Here is an 11923-nt window from a genome sequence, read left to right on the forward strand (position 1 = left end):
CAGCCTTATTTATAATAGCCAGAAGCTGGAAAGAACCCAGATGCCCTTCAACAGATGATTGGATACAGAAAATGTGGTACATCTACACAATGGAATATTACTCAGCTATCAAAAACAATGCCTTTATTAAATTCATAGACAAATGATTTTTACGGAAAATATCATCCTGAGTGAGGTAACACAACGACAGAAAAACACACATGGTATGCACTCATTGATAAGTGGCTATTAGCCCAAATGCTTGAATTACCCTAGATGCATAGAACACATGAAACTCCCGACGGATGATCAAAATGTGAATGCTTCACTCCTTCTTTAAAAGGGAAAAAATACCCTTGGCAAGGAATAGAGAAGCAAAGATTAAAATAGAGACATAAGGAACCCTCATTTAGAGTCTGCACTACATGTGGCCCATACATATACAGCCACCCAATTAGACAAAGATGGGTGAAGCAAAGAAGTGCAGGCCGACAGGAGCCGGATGTAGATCTCTCCTGAGAGACACAGCCTGAATACATCAAATACAGAGGCGAATGCCAGCAGCAAACCACTGAACTGAGAACAGGACGCCCGTTAAAGGATTCAAAGAAAGAACTGGAAGAGCTTGAAGGGGCTTGTGACCCGTTATGAACAACAATGCCAAGCAACTACAACTTCCAGGGACTAAGCCACTACCTAAAGACTATACATGGACTGACACTGGACTCTGACCTCATAGGTAGCAATGAATATCCTAGAAAGATCACCAGTGGAAGGGGAACCCCTTGATACTGCTAAGACTGAACCTCAGTGAAGGAGATTGTTGGGAGGGGAGTTAGTGGGGGGATGATAGTGAGGGAAACACCCATATAGAAGGGGAGGGGGAGGGGGTAGGAGGATGTTGGCCCGGAAACCGGGAAAGGGAATAGCAATCGAAATGTAAATGAGAAATAATCAAGTTAATAAAGAAAAAAGGAAAAAAATTCTAACACAATTATGCATATCATTCATTCTGCACTCGAGGGTTAGTGAATTTCAGTGGGATCAGGTCATGGGGTGTTTTCTTTCTGATGAATGTGTCTCCAAGTGTGTTAAAACAAAAGGCTTTGACTTGTCCTAATTTAAATTAAAATAAATTACTAGTCTGTTAAGAGAGATTATGACAGAGCTTGACAGTCATTAAGAGGGTCTAACTTCAGCACTGAGCCAAAGGGTTACAGGGAGAGGATAATGGAAAGTGATGGTTACTCAAAAAAAAATTGGAGAGAATTGACTTTATCAGTTGTCAGCTGGTTTTTGAAATTACATTGGCAGAAAAATGGAATGGATATGGGGTATTGAAAGAGACAATTAATGAATCAACATACCAAACTTTTGGAAATAATTCATCTCAAGTATAGATTGAAGATGGAGAAACAGATCACACCTAATATAGTCTTAATGTACTTCTAGAAATTTTAAATCAAAAAATTGGAGAACATATAGAATCTTTCCCCAAACTGAACAATGATGATTTGCATCCTTTCTCTCTTCATACAAAGAAAATATTATGGAATGGGTTTTGAGAAGGCTTAATTTCCCAACGAAGGAGAATCACTGAGATGCAGGCCTGGGCTAAGATGAGGTTCGTTGGCATGCGTTCCATTACACATTCAGACATAGTTACTGTGCTTCTATGACTCTTCAAATGTGGGCTTGATTAGACTAAGTACACTGTTAATTGAGGACATGTTCTCATCTGTGACATAGATGAGGTACACTGATAATTGTGGATATTATCTCATCTGTGACATAGACTAGGTACACTGATAATTGAGGACCCTTTCTGATCTGTGACATACACTATGTACACTGATATTTGAAGGAAATTTTCTGACCTGTGACATAGACTATGTACACTGATAATTTGAGGACATTTTCTCATCTGTGATATAGAGTAGGTACAATGATAATTGGAGGACATTTTCTCATCTGTGAAATAGACTAGGGAAACTGATAATTGGAGGAATTTTCTCTGATCTGAGACATACTGTTCTTCTGTCTCTTGCCAGAATATGTCCTGTGCAATGGGAACCTCTCTCACTTATTTTTCTTCATTTCCAGAAGGCAGTTGCATTATGATATTTAGAGATAGCATCTACTTTGACGTGTGATGTGCAGTGAGCCATTTCCAAGGAGTGTCACTGTGACTTGGCTTGACAAGCAATCACCTTCTGCTACAGTAAACCATTCCCCATCTAGCCTGACGCCTTGGCTCTTCCAATGCATTTCGAATTGTGGAATTCATTTTTATACAAATGTCCAGCACTGTAACTACATTTCAGGACTTTCTTTACTCTGTCATTAGACTCCGGACAAGATTTCAGATTTATAAGGTATGTTTCAGTCTAGGTTTCAGAAAGTCTTTTATGTCAAAAATAACATCAGAAATTTCCAAATCTACCCATAAAACTTGCATTGGGTTAAGGAAACCAATGAGCCTTTATTATTTTGATCATTCGTACAAAGAATTTCTGTTCCATCTAACTGATACAGACATCAATTGTACTGTTACTGTGTTGCCTCAGTGTCCCCTACTGCATTGCACCTAGACAGAGGGTTCACAATAGTCCAGTTCTGTAGCAATTCACAATGTTGCATATCCAAATACAAAAGAATCCCATCCCCTCTCCTTGAGTTTCTCACTATCAAACATTCTGTTCTATTCTTCAAATCAAAATTTATTATAGGCCACATATTTACTGAAGTCATCTTGAACATTTCAGCATTTTAAAATATAACCTTTATAGCAAAGAAACAGAAGGGCAGGGGATGTTACCATTTTGTGATTAAAAAAACAACAAACTTAAAAATATACATAAGGAAAATCGGGACATAACTATTTCTAACCAGGCAACTTCGCTCTGATATGTCCTCAAATGATCAATTTTTATATCAAATATTTATTTCTATTTATTTCTCAATATTTTATGCCATGTTTTAATTTCTGATTATGTGGAATCAGAAAAAGAATGTATTATTCTTTAACACAAAGGAAATAAAATAACTTACCTTGGGATACATAACCCTGAATATTCTACATTTTCATGAGGAATAAAATAGCATATAGGTAAAATTATTGTGTCTGCATGTAGATTAGAAATTAAGTTGTTATAAATATAAAGTTGGGATCAGAACTTACCTTACTGTGAAAAGCAAACTAAAGCTTGTGTATCTCCTCTGAACAAAGATGCATCATCATCCTTTCTCATGTGTAGGTCTGATTTACAGAAACCATTGCTAGGTTTTTCATGTAGGGACATGAAAGAAAGTGAAATTAGTGTCTCAAATTATTATCTTATTTTAATATAAACTATGTAGACATCCTGGAAAAATATACTGATTAATTTAAACTTCACATCATTTCTTTAGTGGTAAATTAATTTGCTTTTCAAAGAACTTTTGGAAGGGAGTTCAAAATGGATTTAAGATAAGAATAACTGCTGTGCAACTTTCATGACATCATTGGGTCCATGACTCGATGCTGGAAAGTTGGACTCTAGTTATCCACTTGTGAAGTGTGACATATACTTGTGCAGACATATATGCAAATAAACATAGAGATGCACAAACATTCACACATGAAGCCAAACACACTACAAAAAGAAATAACTTTGAAAGGTGGCTTTGTTTTGTTTTCTTTGCTTTATTTGCTTTCATTTACTAGTAATGACTCATGCCTTTAATTATACCATAAAATCTGAGAAGGGGCTGACAAGTAGGAGACCAGAGCTTCACATGTGAGAGCTTCAGAGCAGTTAGTACAAGGCTTACATGAAAAACAGGAGAGGTTTTACCGGAAGTCCCAGATCCGCGGATCCCGGCCCGCAGCAGCTCTCTGCTCCCAGACACGGTGAGAGAGAGACCCAACCGCCTGGTCAGGTGGGCACTCCTGAGGATGCAGAGCGGAAGAGACCACCAACACTGCTCACCCCTGCCCACATCCCTGGCCCAAGAGGAAACTGTATAAGGCCTCTGGGCTCCCGTGGGGGAGGGCCCAGGAGCGGCAGGACCCCTTCCGAAGACACCGCCGGACCCTGAAGGAAACAGACCGGATAAACAGTTCTCTGCACCCAAATCCCGTGGGAGGGAGAGCTAAACCTTCAGAGAGGCAGACAGGCCTGGGACACCAGAAGAGACTGCTCCCTGCACACACATCTCGGACGCCAGAGGAAAAAGCCAAAGACCATCTGGAACCCTGGTGCACTGAAGCTCCCGGAAGGGGCGGCACAGGTCTTCCTGGTTGCTGCCGCTGCAGAGAGCCCCTGGACAGCACCCCACGAGCGAACCTGAGCCTCGGGACCACAGGTAAGACCAAATTTTCTGCTGTAAGAAAGCTGCCTGGTGAACTCAAGACACAGGCCCACAGGAACAGCTGAAGACCTGTAGAGAGGAAAAACTACACGCCCGAAAGCAGAACACTCTGTCCCCATAACTGACTGAAAGAGAGGAAAACAGGTCTACAGCACTCCTGACACACAGGCTTATAGGACAGTCTAGCCACTGTCAGAAATAGCAGAACAAAGTAACACTAGAGATAATCTGATGGCGAGAGGCAAGCGCAGGAACCCAAGCAACAGAAACCAAGACTACATGCCATCATCGGAGCCCAATTCTCCCACCAAAACAAACATGGAATATCCAAACACACCAGAAAAGCAAGATCTAGTTTCAAAATCATATTTGATCATGATGCTGGAGGACTTCAGGAAAGACCTGAACACACTTAGGGAAGCACAGGAAAACATTAATAAACAAGTAAAAGCCTACAGAGAGGAATCGCAAAAATCCCTGAAAGAATTCCAGGAAAACACAATCAAACAGTTGAAGGAATTAAAAATGGAAATAGAAGCAATCAAGAAAGAACACATGGAAACAACCCTGGATATAGAAAACCAAAAGAAGAGACAAGGAGCTGTAGATACAAGCTTCACCAACAGAATACAAGAGATGGAAGAGAGAATCTCAGGAGCAGAAGATTCCATAGAAATCATTGACTCAACTGTCAAAGATAATGTAAAGCGGAAAAAGCTACTGGTCCAAAATATACAGGAAATCCAGGACTCAATGAGAAGATCAAACCTAAGGATAATAGGTATAGAAGAGAGTGAAGACTCCCAGCTCAAAGGACCAGTAAATATCTTCAACAAAATCATAGAAGAAAACTTCCCTAACCTAAAAAAAGAGATACCCATAGACATACAGGAAGCCTACAGAACTCCAAATAGATTGGACCAGAAAAGAAACACCTCCCGTCACATAATTGTCAAAACACCAAACGCACAAAATAAAGAAAGAATATTAAAAGCAGTAAGGGAAAAAGGTCAAGTAACATATAAAGGGAGACCTATCAGAATCACACCAGACTTCTCGCCAGAAACTATGAAGGCCAGAAGATCCTGGACTGATGTTATACAGACCCTAAGAGAACACAAATGCCAGCCCAGATTACTGTATCCAGCAAAACTCTCAATTAACATTGATGGAGAAACCAAGATATTCCATGACAAAACCAAATTTACACAATATCTTTCTACAAATCCAGCACTACAAAGGATAATAAATGGTAAAGCCCAACATAAGGAGGCAAGCTATACCCTAGAAGAAGCAAGAAACTAATCGTCTTGGCAACAAAACAAAGAGAATGAAAGCACACAAACATAACCTCACATCAAATATGAATATAACGGGAAGCAATAATCACTATTCCTTAATATCTCTCAATATCAATGGCCTCAACTCCCCAATAAAAAGACATAGATTAACAAACTGGATACGCAACGAGGACCCTGCATTCTGCTGCCTACAGGAAACACACCTCAGAGACAAAGACAGACACTACCTCAGAGTGAAAGGCTGGAAAACAACTTTCCAAGCAAATGGTCAGAAGAAGCAAGCTGGAGTAGCCATTCTAATATCAAATAAAATCAATTTCCAACTAAAAGTCATCAAAAAAGATAAGGAAGGACACTTCATATTCATCAAAGGAAAAATCAACCAAGATGAACTCTCAATCCTAAATATCTATGCCCCAAATACAAGGGCACCTACTTATGTAAAAGAAACCTTACTAAAGCTCAAAATACACATTGCACCTCACACAATAATAGTGGGAGATTTCAACACCCCACTCTCATCAATGGACAGATCATGGAAACAGAAATTAAACAGTGATGTAGACAGACTAAGAGAAGTCATGAGCCAAATGGACTTAACGGATATTTATAGAACATTCTATCCTAAAGCAAAAGGATATACCTTCTTCTCAGCTCCTCATGGTACTTTCTCCAAAATTGACCATATAATTGGTCAAAAAACGGGCCTCAACAGGTACAGAAAGATAGAAATAATCCCATGCGTGCTATTGGACCACCACGGCCTAAAACTGGTCTTCAATAACAATAAGGGAAGAATGCCCACATATACGTGGAAATTGAACAATGCTCTACTCAATGATAACCTGGTCAAGGAAGAAATAAAGAAAGAAATTAAAAACTTTTTAGAATTTAATGAAAATGAAGATACAACATACTCAAACTTATGGGACACAATGAAAGCTGTGCTAAGAGGAAAACTCATAGCGCTGAGTGCCTGCAGAAAGAAACAGGAAAGAGCATATGTCAGCAGCTTGACAGCACACCTAAAAGCTCTAGAACAAAAAGAAGCAAATACACCCAGGAGGAGTAGAAGGCAGGAAATAATCAAACTCAGAGCTGAAATCAACCAAGTAGAAACAAAAAGGACCATAGAAAGAATCAACAGAACCAAAAGTTGGTTCTTTGAGAAAATCAACAAGATAGATAAACCCTTAGCCAGACTAACGAGAGGACACAGAGAGTGTGTCCAAATTAACAAAATCAGAAATGAAAAGGGAGACATAACTACAGATTCGGAGGAAATTCAAAAAATCATCAGATCTTACTATAAAAACCTATATTCAACAAAATTTGAATATCTTCAGGAAATGGATAATTTCCTAGACAGATACCAGGTATCGAAGTTAAATCAGGAACAGATAAAGCAGTTAAACAACCCCATAACTCCTAAGGAAATAGAAGCAGTCATTAAAGGTCTCCCAACCAAAAAGAGCCCAGGTCCAGACGGGTTTAGTGCAGAATTCTATCAAACCTTCATAGAAGACCTCATACCAATATTATCCAAACTATTCCACAAAATTGAAACAGATGGAGCCCTACCGAATTCCTTCTATGAAGCCACAATTACTCTTATACCTAAACCACACAAAGACACAACAAAGAAAGAGAACTTCAGACCAATTTCCCTTATGAATATCGACGCAAAAATACTCAATAAAATTCTGGCAAACCGAATTCAAGAGCACATCAAAACAATCATCCACCATGATCAAGTAGGCTTCATCCCAGGCATGCAGGGATGGTTTAATATACGGAAAACCATCAACGTGATCCATTATATAAACAAACTGAAAGAACAGAACCACATGATCATTTCATTAGATGCTGAGAAAGCATTTGACAAAATTCAACACCCCTTCATGATAAAAGTCCTGGAAAGAATAGGAATTCAAGGCCCATACCTAAACATAGTAAAAGCCATATACAGCAAACCAGTTGCTAACATTAAACTAAATGGAGAGAAACTTGAAGCAATCCCATTAAATCAGGGACTAGACAAGGCTGCCCACTCTCTCCCTACTTATTCAATATAGTTCTTGAAGTTCTAGCCAGAGCAATCAGACAACAAAAGGAGATCAAAGGGATACAGATCGGAAAAGAAGAGGTCAAAATATCACTATTTGCAGATGACATGATAGTATATTTAAGTGATCCCAAAAGTTCCACCAGAGAACTACTAAAGCTGATAAACAACTTCAGCAAAGTGGCTGGGTATAAAATTAACTCAAATAAATCAGTTGCCTTCCTCTATACAAAAGAGAAACAAGCCGAGAAAGAAATTAGGGAAACGACACCCTTCATAATAGACCCAAATAATATAAAGTACCTCGGTGTGACTTTAACCAAGCAAGTAAAAGATCTGTACAATAAGAACTTCAAGACACTGAGGAAAGAAATTGAAGAAGACCTCAGAAGATGGAAAGATCTCCCATGCTCATGGATTGGCAGGATTAATATGGTAAAAATGGCCATCTTACCAAAAGCAATCTACAGATTCAATGCAATCCCCATCAAAATACCAATCCAATTCTTCAAAGAGTTAGACAGAACAATTTGCAAATTCATCTGGAATAACAAAAAACCCAGGATAGCTAAAGCTATCCTCAACAATAAAAGGACTTCAGGGGGAATCACTATCCCTGAACTCAAGCAGTATTACAGAGCAATAGTGATAAAAACTGCATGGTATTGGTACAGAGACAGACAGATAGACCAATGGAATAGAATTGAAGACCCAGAAATGAACCCACACACCTATGGTCACTTGATTTTTGACAAAGGAGCCAAAACCATCCAATGGAAAAAAGATAGTATTTTCAGCAAATGGTGCTGGTTCAACTGGAGGGCAACATGTAGAAGAATGCAGATCGATCCATCATTATCACCCTGTACAAAGCTTAAGTCCAAGTGGATCAAGGACCTCCACATCAAACCAGACACACTCAAACTAATAGAAGAAAAACTAGGGAAGCATCTGGAACACATGGGCACTGGAAAAAATTTCCTGAACAAAACACCAATGGCTTATGCTCTAAGATCAAGAATCGACAAATGGGATCTCATAAAACTGCAAAGCTTCTGTAAGGCAAAGGACACTGTGGTTAGGACAAAACGGCAACCAACAGATTGGGAAAAGATCTTTACCAATCCTACAACAGATAGAGGCCTTATTTCCAAAATATACAAAGAACTCAAGAAGTTAGACCGCAGGGAAACAAATAACCCTATTAAAAAATGGGGTTCAGAGCTAAACAAAGAATTCACAGCTGAGGAATGCCGAATGGCTGAGAAACACCTAAAGAAATGTTCAACATCTTTAGTCATAAGGGAAATGCAAATCAAAACAACCCTGAGATTTCACCTCACACCAGTGCGATTGGCTAAGATCAAAAACTCAGGTGACAGCAGATGCTGGCGAGGATGTGGAGAAAGAGGAACACTCCTCCATTGTTGGTGGGATTGCAGACTGGTAAAACCATTCTGGAAATCAGTCTGGAGGTTCCTCAGAAAATTGGACATTGAACTGCCTGATGATCCAGCTATACCTCTCTTGGGCATATACCCAAAAGATGCCTCAACATATAAAAGAGACACGTGCTCCACTATGTTCATCGCAGCCTTATTTATAATAGCCAGAAGCTGGAAAGAACCCAGATGCCCTTCAACAGAGGAATGGATACAGAAAATGTGGTACATCTACACAATGGAATATTACTCAGCTATCAAAAACAACGAGTTTATGAAATTCGTAGGCAAATGGTTGGAACTGGAAAATATCATCCTGAGTGAGCTAACCCAATCACAGAAAGACATACATGGTATGCACTCATTGATAAGTGGCTATTAGCCCAAATGCTTGAATTACCCTAGATCCCTAGAACAAACGAAACTCAAGACGGATGATCAAAATGTGAATGCTTCACTCCTTCTTTAAATGAGGAAAAAGAATACCCTTGGCAGGGAAGGGAGAGGCAAAGATTAAAACAGAGACTGAAGGAACACCCATTCAGAGCCTGCCCCACATGTGGCCCATACATATACAGCCACCCAATTAGACAAGATGGATGAAGCAAAGAAGTGCAGACCGACAGGAGCCGGATGTAGATCGCTCCTGAGAGACACAGCCAGAATACAGCAAATATAGAGGCGAATGCCAGCAGCAAACCACTGAACTGAGAATAGGTCCCCTATTGAAGGAATCAGAGAAAGAACTGGAAGAGCTTGAAGGGGCTCGAGACCCCAAAAGTACAACAATGCCAAGCAACCAGAGCTTCCAGGGACTAAGCCACTACCTAAAGACTATACATGGACTGACCCTGGACTCTGACCCCATAGGTAGCAATGAATATCCTAGTAAGAGCACCAGTGGAAGGGGAAGCCCTGGGTCCTGCTAAGACTGAACCCACAGTGAACTAGTCTATGGGGGGAGGGCGGCAATGGGGGGAGGGTTGGGAGGGGAACACCCATAAGGAAGGGGAGGGGGGAGGGGGATGTTTGCCCGGAAACCGGGAAAGGGAATAACACTCGAAATGTATATAAGAAATACTCAAGTTAATAAAAAAAAAATTAAATTATTTATAGACTTACAAAAAAAAAGAAATGTAAATAATAAATACCCAATTTAATAAAGATGGGGGAAAAATAAAAAAAAAAAAAAAAAAAAAAACAGGAGAACGTTTCTCAAAATCCTAAGATCTTGAAATATAAATCAGGGCCTGCCTGGCACATAGTAGGTTATGGCTTTGATCTTCACAACTGAACTTTTTCATTCAAATTTCAGGTAGTTCTCTATTGAATGATTTTCAAATAACCAAATTGTGATTAATTTTTAGAATTCGTTTGTGTTCAAATGTAAATCTCCTAAACTCTAAACTTTATCTCTGACTTTCTAAACTAGAAAAGGCACAGGAACATTCAGTATATCTGGCCTTATATGTTGTATATTTTCATTTTTAATGGCTTTTTTTTATTGCATTATAGTGTTCTTGGGATTCACAGATTACGTCCTTGGAATATTATGGGATACAGACTTAGAACCTTTGTGTCAGACCTTCACTGGTTCTTTCACACAATTTATCATTCCTCTTTCAGGTGACATAAGGAGCTGTTGCTGAGCTGTGGCTAAGACTAATTGTGGATTACAATAGTGTCGACATCCTTCTCCAATGTGAAGTCATATATGTTCCTTAAACACATTCTTGAAAGATACTTTCCATAATTCATGGAGTTTTCATTAGATAGCTACATTCTTTCTTTTTTGGAGGATGTTTTTGAAGACTATTCTGGCATTTATGTCAATTTCTATCCCTCTTTCGTAGAGAAAAAATAGGCATAAGAAAAATGTATATTGTGAACATATTTCTGCAAGAGGTATCTTGTATTGATGAAGGTGAAATAATGAGATTTGCCATGCTCTCTGTGACTGCTCCCACATCTCTCTTCTCCTTTCCCCACAGTGATAATATTTACTCATTTACATTTCTTCTCCTCTTACATTTGTTTATTCATTAGTTGTGTGCTCAAATGCTACAGTATTCTAGTTAGTTGAGTGGACAATTTTCAGAAGTGACTTATTAGCTTCTGCCATGTGGGTCACAGGGATTGATCTCAGCAGTTCAAGCTCAGCTTGGCAAACAACCACCCTTAGCCAGGGAACCTGTATGCAATCGCAAATATAATATTTCCTAATACTATCTGAGAGCATTTCTATGACTTCAGAATTAGTACCTGGATTATTTTAGTGGAAAGTGATTATGTGGGAATTAATTTTGTACTTCATAGCCACAGCGCTATAATGCTACCCATTCTTCTATTTTCTGCACTACTCATCACATTTGAATATGTGTTTTAAAAAACCCTGCTTAGCCAACAAGCACAACCTCTGCTGATAATATTATATATCTTCCTTATGTTGATGGCTATGTCTCTACATCATTTTATGCTCACGGTTTTGGCATAGTGATTTCTCTTTAATTTATATTTATGATGCACATCATGGAGACCCTTTTGTTTTGGCTCTTTGGATGATAGTGATTTCCCTGGTATTATTTCACTGAGGACACGAACACTTACCGAACATTCACATATTTACATTTATACTGTATATTTTTGTCTGGTGATTTGACTATACTATTTATTGTGAAGCGGAAAGTAATCTCTAGTGAAGTAAAAGTCAAAAAGTGTTTAAAAAATTGACTACCTGTATTCTTTTTAACTATCACTTATTTTTATAGTAAGATACAAAGAAG

This window comes from Rattus norvegicus, chromosome Y (assembly GCF_021556685.1).
Source record: "Rattus norvegicus strain SHRSP/BbbUtx chromosome Y, alternate assembly SHRSP_T2T, whole genome shotgun sequence".
NCBI classification, from domain to species: Eukaryota; Metazoa; Chordata; class Mammalia; order Rodentia; family Muridae; genus Rattus; species Rattus norvegicus.